The sequence below is a fragment of the Primulina huaijiensis genome, chromosome 5 (assembly GCF_012295235.1).
Source record: "Primulina huaijiensis isolate GDHJ02 chromosome 5, ASM1229523v2, whole genome shotgun sequence".
NCBI classification, from domain to species: Eukaryota; Viridiplantae; Streptophyta; class Magnoliopsida; order Lamiales; family Gesneriaceae; genus Primulina; species Primulina huaijiensis.
In genome coordinates, this window is record NC_133310.1 from 23,119,129 (window position 1) to 23,131,153 (window position 12,025).

Here is a 12,025-nt window from a genome sequence, read left to right on the forward strand (position 1 = left end):
ATCCTTCAAATATGACAGCAGCATGATTGATAGTATGCCGAAAATAACTGATGTCACTCCGCAAATCATTTGTAGTTTAGGAAAGAACATCTTACATTAAATTCACAGAAATATAACACCACAGACATATATTCATAGCAACCAAATATAAGTAGTCACGTCAACAAGTAGTATGAAACTATTACCTTGTCGTCACATTAAATTCACAAAACACAGTAGACACACATCAAATTATTCATTCATTGTAGGACCACTTTCAAAGGAAGATAATAAACGTACATCATTGCTACTCATGAAAGAATGGTCGCACATTCCTTGCTTTCTGACAGAGAAAGTGGCTCCTCGGTCAAGTTATATCACTCACGTTCGCACTGAAAACTATGCAAATGATTACCAAGACACGGTACCCCATATCAGAAACTTTAGTACGACACTTGTATCGAGGAACAGAGTGGATGGGCACATCATGAAATATAAACCCCCCCCCCGCCCCCGCCCCCGAGTACAACCATCTTCTGAGTTTATATTTGCTCTATCTCTCTCTCTTCCGTAGCTTGCTTGATCTTTCTATCTTTATCTTTCAGTAAGAAAAATGCCCCAGCCCGGGCACAATATGTGACCACCGGAAAAATGATATGTCATTTAGCCTTAAACTTGATAAACAAAATACCCAATAGTATTTTAAACGTCGAATCAACCAGCATGATGTCTTTTTCTACCATAAGAAATATCTTCATGCAACCAAGAGACATCTTTAGTGCTATAACGCCCCACAGTGAACGAATCTTTTTAGCTCCTCATGAGCATAATTGGGCTAGGCTGACCAAGAAAAATACTCTTCAAACTACTAAATCTCTTATCTCGCCTAAACTCGAGAAATCGACAAAACTTGATATATCTGAACAGTATCGGGCATATACAAAACAACACAGCCCAAAGACAAACAAGATTATCTTTCAAATATGCCAGTAGCAGGACTCATAGTATGCTGAAAATGACTGATGTCACTCCGCAAATCATTTATAGTTTAGGAAAGAGCATCTACATTAAATTAACAGAAATATAACATCACAGACATACATTCATAGCAACCAAATATAACCGCAGACTGTAGTCACGTCAACAAGTACAATGAAACTAATACCTTGTCGTCACATTAAATTCACAAAACACAGCAGATTGGTGAATTATCCAGTCATTGTAGGGCCATTATCAAAGGATGATAATCAACGTATATCATTCCTACTCATGGAAGGATGGTCGCCCATGCCCTGCTCTCTGACACTGTTATTCCTGACAGAGCAAGTGACCCCTGAGCCTAGTTATATCACTCATGTTAGCACTGAAAACTATGCAAATGATTACCAAGACATTGTACCCCATATCATAAACTTGAGTACGACACTTGTATCGAAGATTAAGAATCTTTGCTACTCGGAAATAGCTCGACTTTATCTAAACCGTATTTTAAGAAAGAGAGATAAGAAAAGAAGTAATGGGACACATGTAGAAGCAACGCAGACTCGCCCCAAATGTGGAATTGAACTAGAAATTACTTAGCCTCCGTCTGTGGGTGCACTGGGGATCCCATCCCTCTGCGGGAAATATGTTTCACGGAAATAAGTTAGGCAAGTTCCAAGTCGCTGAAAGGCTTGTAAGTCGATTTTTTCACGTTGTGAGTTGTGGGAACCAGCTTTTGCTTCTTCATAGAAGTCCTCTATAGATCACAGTTTTTTGTCTATATTTGTTCTCTCTCTCTCTCTCTCTCTCTCTCTCTCTCTCTCTCTTCCGTAGCTTGCTTGATGTTTCTATCTTCATCTTTCAGTAAGAAAAATGACCCAGCCCGGACACAATATGTGACCACTGGAAAAATGATATTTCATTTAGTCTTAAACTTGATAAGCAAAATGCCCAATAGTATGTTAAAAGCCGAATCAACCAGCATGATATCTTTTCCTACCACAAGAAATATCTCGATGAAACAAAAAGACAACAATAGTGTTATAACACCCCACAGTGAACGAATCATTTTAGCACCTCCTGAGCATAAATACCCCCAACGCCTAGCCCAATGGCTAGGCTGGTCCTTATAACCAAGAAAAATACTCTCCAAACTACTAAATCTCTCATCTTGCCTAAACTCGAGAAATCGACAAAACTTGATATACCTTAACAGTATCGAGCATATACGAAACAACACATTCCAAAGACAAACAAGATTATCCTTCAAATAGCCAGTAGTAGGATTGATAGTATGCCGAAAATAACTGATGCCACTCCGCAAATCATTTGTAGTTTAGGAAAAAACATCCTAAATTAAATTCACAGAAATATAACACCACATACATATATTCCTAGCAACCAAATATAACCACAGGACGTAGTCACGTCAACAAGTAGAATGAAACTAATATCTTGTCGTCACATTAAATTCATAAAACATAGCAGACACACATTAAATTATCCATTCATTGTATGGCCATTATCAAAGGAAGATAATCAACGTACATCATTGCTACTCATGGAAGAATGGTCGCGCATGCCCTGCTCTCTGACACTGTTATTTCTGATAGAGCAAGTGGCCCCTCAGCCTAGTTGTATCACTCATGTTCCCGCTGAAAACTATGCAAATGATTACCAACTCATGGTACCCCATAACATAAACTTGAGTACGACACTTGTATCAAAGAATCATAGTAGGTGGGCACATACTAAAATATAAACCCCCCCCTCCGGAGTACACCCATCGTCAGAGTTTATATTTGCGCGCGCTCTCTCTCTCTCTCTCTCTCTCTCTCTCTCTCTCTCTTCCGTAACTTTTTTGATCTTTCTATTTTTATCTTTTAATAAAAAAAATGCCCCAGCTCGGGCACAATATGTGACCACCGGAAAAATGATATGTCATTTAGTCTTAAACTTGATAAACGAAATGTTCAATAGTACGTTAAACGCCGAATCAACCAGCATGATGTCTTTTTCTACCATAAGAAATATCTCCATGTAACAAAGAGACATCAAAAGTGTCATAACACCCCACAGTGAACAAATTTTTTAGCTCATCCTGAGCATAAATACCGCCAACGCCTAGCCCAATGGCTAGGATGGTCCTTATGACCAAAAAAATACTCTCCAAACTATTAAATCTCTCATCTGGCCTAAACTCGAGAAATCAACAAAACTTGATTTACCTGAACAGTATCGGGCATATACGAAACAACACAACCCAAAGACAAACAAGATTATCCTTCAAATATGCCAGTAGCACGACTAATAGTATGCCGAAAATAACTAATGTCATTCCGCAAATCATTTGTAGTTGAGGAAAGAACATTCTACATTAAATTCACAGAAATATAACACCACATACATATATTCATAGCAACCAAATATAACCACAAACTGTAGTCACATCAACAAGTAGAATGAAACTAATACATTGTCGTCACATTAAATTCACAAAACACAGCAGACTCACATTAAATTATTCATTCATTGTAGGTCCATTATCAAAGGAAGATAACAAACGTACATCATTGCTACTCATGCAAGAATGGTCGCACATGTCCTGTTCTCTGACACTGTTATTTCTGACAGAGCAAGTGGCTCCTCAGCCTAGTTATATCACTCACGTTCGCACTGAAAACTATGCAAATGATTACCATGACATGGTACCCCATATCATAAACTTGAGTACGACACTTGTATCGATGAACCAGAGTGGCTGGGCACATCCTGAAATATAACATCCCCCTCCCCCCCCTCCCCCCCGAGTACGCCCATCTTCCGAGTTTATATTCTCTATCTCTCTCACTTCCGTAACTTGCTTGATCTTTCTATCTTTATCTTTCAGTAAGAAAAATGCCCCAGCCAGGGCACAATATTTGACCACGGGAAAAATGATATGTCATTTAGTGTTAAACTTTATAAGCAAAATTCTCAATAGTACGTTAAACGCCGAATCAACAAGCATGATGTTTTTTTCTACAATAAGAAATATCTCCATGCAACAAAGAGACATCAAAAGTGCCATAACACCCCATAGTAAACGAATCTTTTTAGCACATCCTGAGCATAAATACCCCCAACGCCTAGCCCAATGGCTAGGATGGTCCTTATGACCAAGAAAAATACTCTCCGAACTATTAAATCTCTCGTCTGGCCTAAAAACTTGATATACCTGAACAGTATCGGGCATATACGAAACAACACAACCCAAAGACAAACAAGATTATCCTTCAAATATGCCAGTAGCACGACTGATAGTATGCCGAAAATAACTGATGTCATTCCGCAAATCATTTGTAGTTTAGGAAAGAACATTCTACATTAAATTCACATAAATATAACACCACAGACATATATTCATAGCAACCAAATATAACCATAAACTGTATCACATCAACAAGTAGAAAATGCTCAATAGTACGTTAGACGCCGAATCAACCAGCATGATGTCTTTTTCTACCATAAGAAATATCTACATGCAACAAAGAGACATCAAAAGTGCCATAACACCCCATAGTAAACGAATCTTTTTAGCTCATCCTGAGCATAAATACCCCCAACGCCTAGCCCAATGGCTAGGATGGTCCTTATGACAAAGAAAAATACTCTCCGAACTATTAAATCTCTCATCTGGCCTAAACTCGAGAAATCGACAAAACTTGATATACCTGAACAGTATCGGGCATATACGAAACAACACAACCCAAAGACAAACAAGATTATCCTTCAAATATGCCAGAAGCACGACTGATAGTATGCCGAAAATAACTGATGTCATTCCACAAATCATTTGTAGTTTAGGAAAGAACATTCTACATTAAATTCACAGACATATAACACCACAGACATATATTCATAGCAACCAAATATAACCATAAACTGTAGTCACATCAACAGTGAACGAATCATTGTAGGTCCATTATCGAAGGAAGATAACCAATGTACATCATTGCTACTCATGGTAGAATGGTCGCACATGTCCTGCTCTCAAACACTGTTATTTCTGACAGAGCAAGTGGCTCCTCAGCCTAGTTATATCACTCACGTTCGCACTGAAAACTATGCAAATGATTACCAAGACATGGTATCACATATCATAAACTTGAGTACGACACTTGTATCGATGAACCAGGTGGGCACATCCTGAAATATAACACCATCAACCCCCCCCCCCCCCCCCCCCCCCCCGAGTACAATTATCTTCCGAGTTTATATTTGCTTTCTCTCTCTCTCTTCCGTAACTTTCTTGATCTTTCTATCTTTATCTATCAGTAAGAAAAATGCCCCAGCTCGGATACAATATGTGACCACCGGAAAAATGATATGTCATTTAGTCTTAAACTTGATAAACAAAATGCCCAATAATACGTTAGACGCCGAATCAACCAGCATGATGTCTTTTTCCACCATAATAAATATCTCCATGCAACAAAGAGACATCAAAAGTGCCATAACACCCCATAGTAAACGAATCTTTTTAGCTCATCCTGAGCATAAATACCCCCAACGCCTAGCCCAATGGCTAGGATGGTCCTTATGACCAAGAAAAATACTCTCCAAACTATTAAATCTCTCATCTGGCCTAAATTCGAGAAATCGACAAAACTTGATATACCTGAACAGTATCGGGCATATACTAACCGGGGCAGCCCAAAGAAAAACAAGATTATCCTTCAAATAGGCCAGCAGCACGACTGATAGTATGCCGAAAATAACTGATGTCATTCCGCAAATCATTTGTAGTTTAGGAAAGAACATTCTACATTAAATTCACATAAATATAACACCACAGACATATATTCATAGCAACCAAATATAATCACAAACTGTAGTCACATCAACAAGTAGAATGAAACTAATACATTGTCGTCACATTAAATTCACAAAACACAGTAGACACACATTAAATTATTCATTCATTGTAGGGCCATTATGGAAGGAAGATAACCAACGTACATCATTGCTACTCATGGAAGAATGGTCGCACATGCCCTTCTCTCTGACACTGTTATTTCTGACAGAGCAAGTGGTTCCTCAGCCTAGTTATATCACTCACGTTCACACTGAAAACTATGCAAATGATTACCAAGACATGGTATCCCATATCATCAACTTGAGTACGACACTTGTATCGATGAACCAGAGTGGGTGGGCACATCCTGAAATATAACACCCCCTCCCCCCCGAGTACACCCATCTTCCGAGTTTATATTTGCTCCCTCTCTCTCTCTCTTCCGTAACTTGCTTGATCTTTCTATCTTTATCTTTCAGTAAGAAATATGCCCCAGCCCAGATACAATATGTGACCACCGGAAAAATGATATGTCATTTAGTCTTAAACTTGATAAACAAAATGCCCAATAGTACGTTAGACGTCGAATCAACCAGCATGATGTCTTTTTCTACCATAAGAAATATCTCCATGCAACAAAGAGACATCAAAAGTGCCATAACACCCCATAGTGAATGAATCTTTTTTGCTCCGCCTGAGCATAAATACTCCCAACGCCTAGCCCAATGGCTATGCTGATCTTTATGACAAATAAAAATATTCTCCAAACTACTAAATCTCTCATTTGATGCCTAAACTCGAGAAAACAACAAAATTTGATATACCTTAACTGTATCGGGCATATACAAAACAACACATCCCAAAAACAAACAAGATTATCCTTCAAATATGCCAGTAGCAGGGATGATAGTATGCTGAAAATGACTGAAGTCACTCCGCAAATCATTTATAGTTCAGGAAATAATATCCTACATTAAATTCACAGAAAATATAACATCACAGACATATATGCATAGCAACCAAATATAACCACAGACTGTAGTCACGCCAACAAGTAGAATTAAACTAATACCTTGTCGTCACATTAAATTCATAAAATACAGCAGACACACATTAAATTATCCTTTCATTGTAGGGCCATTATCAAAGGAAGATAATCAATGTACATCATTGCTACTCATGGAAGAATGGTAGCATGTGTCATGCTCTCTAACACTGTTATTTCTGACAGAGCAAATGGCCCCTCAGCCAAGTTATATCACCCACGTTCGTATGGAAAACTATGCAAATGATTACCAAGACATGGTACCCCATATCATAAACTTGAGTACGACACTTGTATCGAGGAACCAGAATGGGTGGGCACATCCTGAAATATAAACCCCTCATCCCCCCGAGTACACCCATCTTCCGAGTTTATACTCACACACACTCTCTCTCTCTCGTAACTTGCTTGAACTTTCTATCTTTATCTTTCAGTAAGAAAAATGCCCCAGCCCGGATACAATATGTGACCACCGGAAAAATGATATGTCATTTAGTCTTAAACTTGATAAACAAAATGCCCAATAGTACGTTAGACGCCGAATCAACTAGCATGATGTCTTTGTCTACCATAAAAAAATATCTTCATGCTACAAAGGGACGTCAAAAGTGCCATAACACCCCACAGTGAACGAATCCTTTTAGCTCCTCCAGAGCATAAATACCCCCAATCTAGGCTGGTCCTTATGACCAAGAAAAATACTCTCCAAACTACTAAATCTCTCATCTGAAGCCTAAACTCGAGAAATCGGCAAAACTTGATATATCTGATCAGTATCGAGCATATATGAAACAACACAGCTCAAAGACAAACAAGATTATCCTTCAAATATGTCAGTAGCAGAACTGATAGTATGTTGAAAATGACTGATGTCACTCCGCAAATCATTTGTAGTTTATGAAAGAGCATCATACATTAAATTCACATAAATATAACACCACAAACATACATTCATAGCAACCAAATATAACCGCAGACTGTAGTCATGTCAACAAGTACAATGAAACTAATACATTGTCGTCACATTAAATTCACAAAACACAGCAGATTGGTGAATTATCCATTCATTGTAAGACCATTATCAAAGGATGATAATCAACATACATCATTGCTACTCATGGAAGGATGGTCGCACATGTCCTGCTATCTGACACTGTTATTTCTGACAGAGCAAGTGGCCTCTGAGCCTAGTTATATCACTCATGTTCGCACTGACAACTATACAAATGATTACCAAGACATGGTACCCCATATCATAAACTTGAGTACGACACTTGTATCGAGGATTAAGAAGCTTTGATATTCGGAAATAGCTCGGCTTTATCTAAACTGTATTTTAAGAAAGAGAGATAAGAAAAAAAGTAATGGGACACATGTAGAAGGAACACAGACTCGCCCCAAACGTGGAATTGCACCAGAAATTACTTAGCCTCCGTCTGTGGGTGAACTAGGAAGCCCATCCCTCTGCAGGAAATATGTTTCACGGAAATCAGTTCGGCCAGCTCCATGTCACTGAAAGACTTGTAAGTCGATTTTTTCACGTTGTGAGTTGTGGGAGCCACCTTTTGATTCTTCATATATGTCCTCTATAGATCCCAGTTTTTGGTCTATATTTGCTCTCTCTCTCTCTCTTCCACAACTTGTTTGATCTTTCCATCTTTCTCTTTCAGTAAGAAAAATGCCACAGCCCAGGCACAATATGTGACCACCGAAAATAAAATATGCCATTTAGTCTTAAAATTTATAAGCGAAATGCCCAATAGTATGTTAAACGTCGAATTAACCAGCATGATGTCCTTTTCTACCTAAGAAATATCTCCATGCAACAAAGGGACATTAACAGTGCCATAACATCCCACAAAGAACGAAATCTTTTTAGCTCCTCCAGAGCATAAATACACCAAACGCCTAGCCCAATGGCCAGGCTGGTCTCTATGACCAAGAAAAATACTCTCTAAATTACTAAATCTCTCATCTGAAACCTAAACTCTAGAAATCGACAAAACCTGATATACCTGAAAAATATTGAGCATATACAAAACAACACATCACAAAGACAAACAAGATTATCCTTCAAATATGCCAAATGCTTCTCATATGCCAGTAGCAGGACCGATAGTATGCTGAAAATAACTGATGCCACTCCGCAAATCATTTCTAGTTTACGAAAGAACATCCTATATTACATTCAAATAAATATAACATCACATACATATATTCATAGCAACCAAATATAGCCACAGACTGTAGCCACATCAACAAGTAGAATGAAACTAATACCTTGTCGTATATCATTGCCACTCATGAAAGAATGGTCGCACATGCCCTGCTCTCTAACACTGTTATTTCTGAAAGAGTAAGTGTCCTCTCAGCCTAGTTATATCACTCACGTTTACACTGAAAACTGTGCAAATTATTACCAAGTCGTGGTAGTCCATAACATAAACTTGAGTACGACACTTGTATCGAGAACCATAGTGGGTGGGCACATCCAGAAATATGCCCAGACACAATATGTGACCACAGGAAAAATAATATGCAATTTAGTCTTAAACTTCATAAGCAAAATGTTCAATAGTACGTTAAACGTCGAATCAACCAACATGATGTCTTTTTCGATCATAAGAAATATCTCCATGCAACAAAGAGACATTAACAGTGCCATAACACCCCACAATGAACGAAATCCTTTTAGCTCCTCCAGAGCATAAATACACCAAACACCTAGCCCAATGGCTAGGCTGGTCTCTATGACCAAGCAAAATACTCTATAAATTACTAAATCTCTCATCTGAAACCTAAACTCGAGAAATCGACGAAACTTGATATACCCGAAAAATGTCGGTCATATACAAAACACACATCACAAAGATAAACAAGATTATCCTTCAAATATGCCAAATACTTCTCATATGCCAGTAGCATGACTGATAGTATGCTGAAAATAACTGATGTCACTCCGCAAATCATTTGTAGTTTAGGAAAGAACATCCTACATTAAATTCAAAGAAATATATTATCACAGACATATATTCATAGCAAGCAAATATAACCACATAATGTAGTCACATCAACAAGTAGAATGAAACTAATATCTTGTCGTACATCATTGCTACGCATGGAAGAATGATCGTGCATACCCTGCTCTCTAACACTGTTATTTCTGAAAGAGTAATTGTCCTCTCAGCCTAGTTATATTACTCACGTTCACACTGAAAACTATGCAAATAATTACCAAGTCATGGTGCCCCATATCATAAACTTGAGTACGACACTTTTATCGAGGAACCATAGTGGGTGTGCACATCTTAAAATATGCCCAAACACAATGTGACCACGGGAAAAAAATAATATGTCATTTAGTCTTAAACTTGATAAGCGAAATGTCCAATAGTACGTTAAACGTCGAATCAACCAGCATGATGTCTTTTTCTACCATAAGAAATATCTTCATGCTACAAAGGGACATTAGCAATGCCATAACACCCCATAATGAACGAAATCCTTTTAGCTCTTCCAGATCATAAATACACCAAACGCCTAGCCCAATGGCTAGGCTGGTCTCTTGACCAAGCAAAATACTCTCTAAATCACTAAATCTCTCATCTGAAACCTAAACTCGACAAATCGACAAAATTTGATATACCCGAAAAATATCGAGCATATACAAAACACATCACAAAGACAAACAAGATTATCCTTCAAATATGCCAAATGCTTCTCATATGCCAGTAGCAGGACTGATAGTATGCTGAAAATAACTGATGCTACTCCGCAAATCATTTGTAGTTTACGAAAGAACATCCTACATTAAATTCAAAGAAATATAACACCACAGACATATTCATAGCAACCAAATATAACCTTAGACTATAGTCACATCAACAAGTAGGATGAAACTAATACCTTGTCGTACATCATTGCTACTCATGGAAGAATGGTCGCACATGCCTGTTCTCTAACACTTTATTTCTGACAGAGCAAGTGGCCCATCAGCCTAGTTATATCACTCAAGTTCGCATTGAAAACTATGCAAATGATTACCAAGTCATGGTACCCCATATCATAAAATTGAGTACAACAATTGTATCAAGGAACCATAGTGGGTGGGCACATCCTGAANTCCCCCCCCCCCCCCCCCCGGGCCACCCATCTTCCAAGTTTATATTTGTTCTCTCTCTCGCTCTCTCTCTCTCTTTCGTAGTTTTCTTGATCTTTTTATCCTTATCTTTCTGTAAGGATCGTGTATCGTATTATCATAAATCCTGTGTGATTATCGATAATTTATGAAATTGTCAAGTGATTATGTAGTTGATGTATATCCTGACAAGGGAAATTGAGAAAATAAGTATTGAATATGAATTGACGTTGTAAGAGCTCGAGTGGAGAAGCCGGACGCCAATATAGTACAAAATTAATATTTTGTACAGAATGTGTGGCTCCCGGGCGGTAGAAAATGACCGCCCGAGCGCCAAGGTAGAAATTTTAGTGTTCGGGCAGAACCTGCGGCGCCCGAGCGGTAACTTTTGACCGCTCGAGCGCGGCACAAATGTAACTCGGGGACAGAATGTCTCGCGCTCGGGCGCGAGAATTCTACCGCCCGAGCGCGATAACGGTGGAGATAAGAATAAGTTTTTCTTCTTTCCTTCTTCACTTTCCTTCTCAGCAACTTCGAGAGAAAAGTTGGAAATTCAATTTCCTTCGCCCGAATCGACTTCGAAACGCTGTCTAAACGCGAAACAAACTATATATTTGTGATCTTCGCGTTGAGAGCTTCTGACTGAGGTAATTTTCTTCTAGTTCCAGCAGTTCTAAATATCAAAGTGCTGGAATAGCATGTATTTGAAGTTGAATTTCTTATATGTAGTAGAATAACCGACAAGAAACTCATATTCGAAGTCGGAATTGAATTAGGATATGATTTTGAATTGATATGCATTTTTGAAGTTTCAAATGAGATTTGAAACTCATATTAATGATTTTGGATTAGGTTATTGATTGGAATGAGTATGTTATTGATGTATATAAAGTATTATACCGATATCTTCAGGCTACATCAACTGGAACGAAAAATTGAGGTATGTTGCGACCGGGTAACATACGACATGTATCTGTATTATATGATATATGTCGGTTTGATTGGATTGATTGGAATGAGATTATGTGTCTATATGCATTATTTG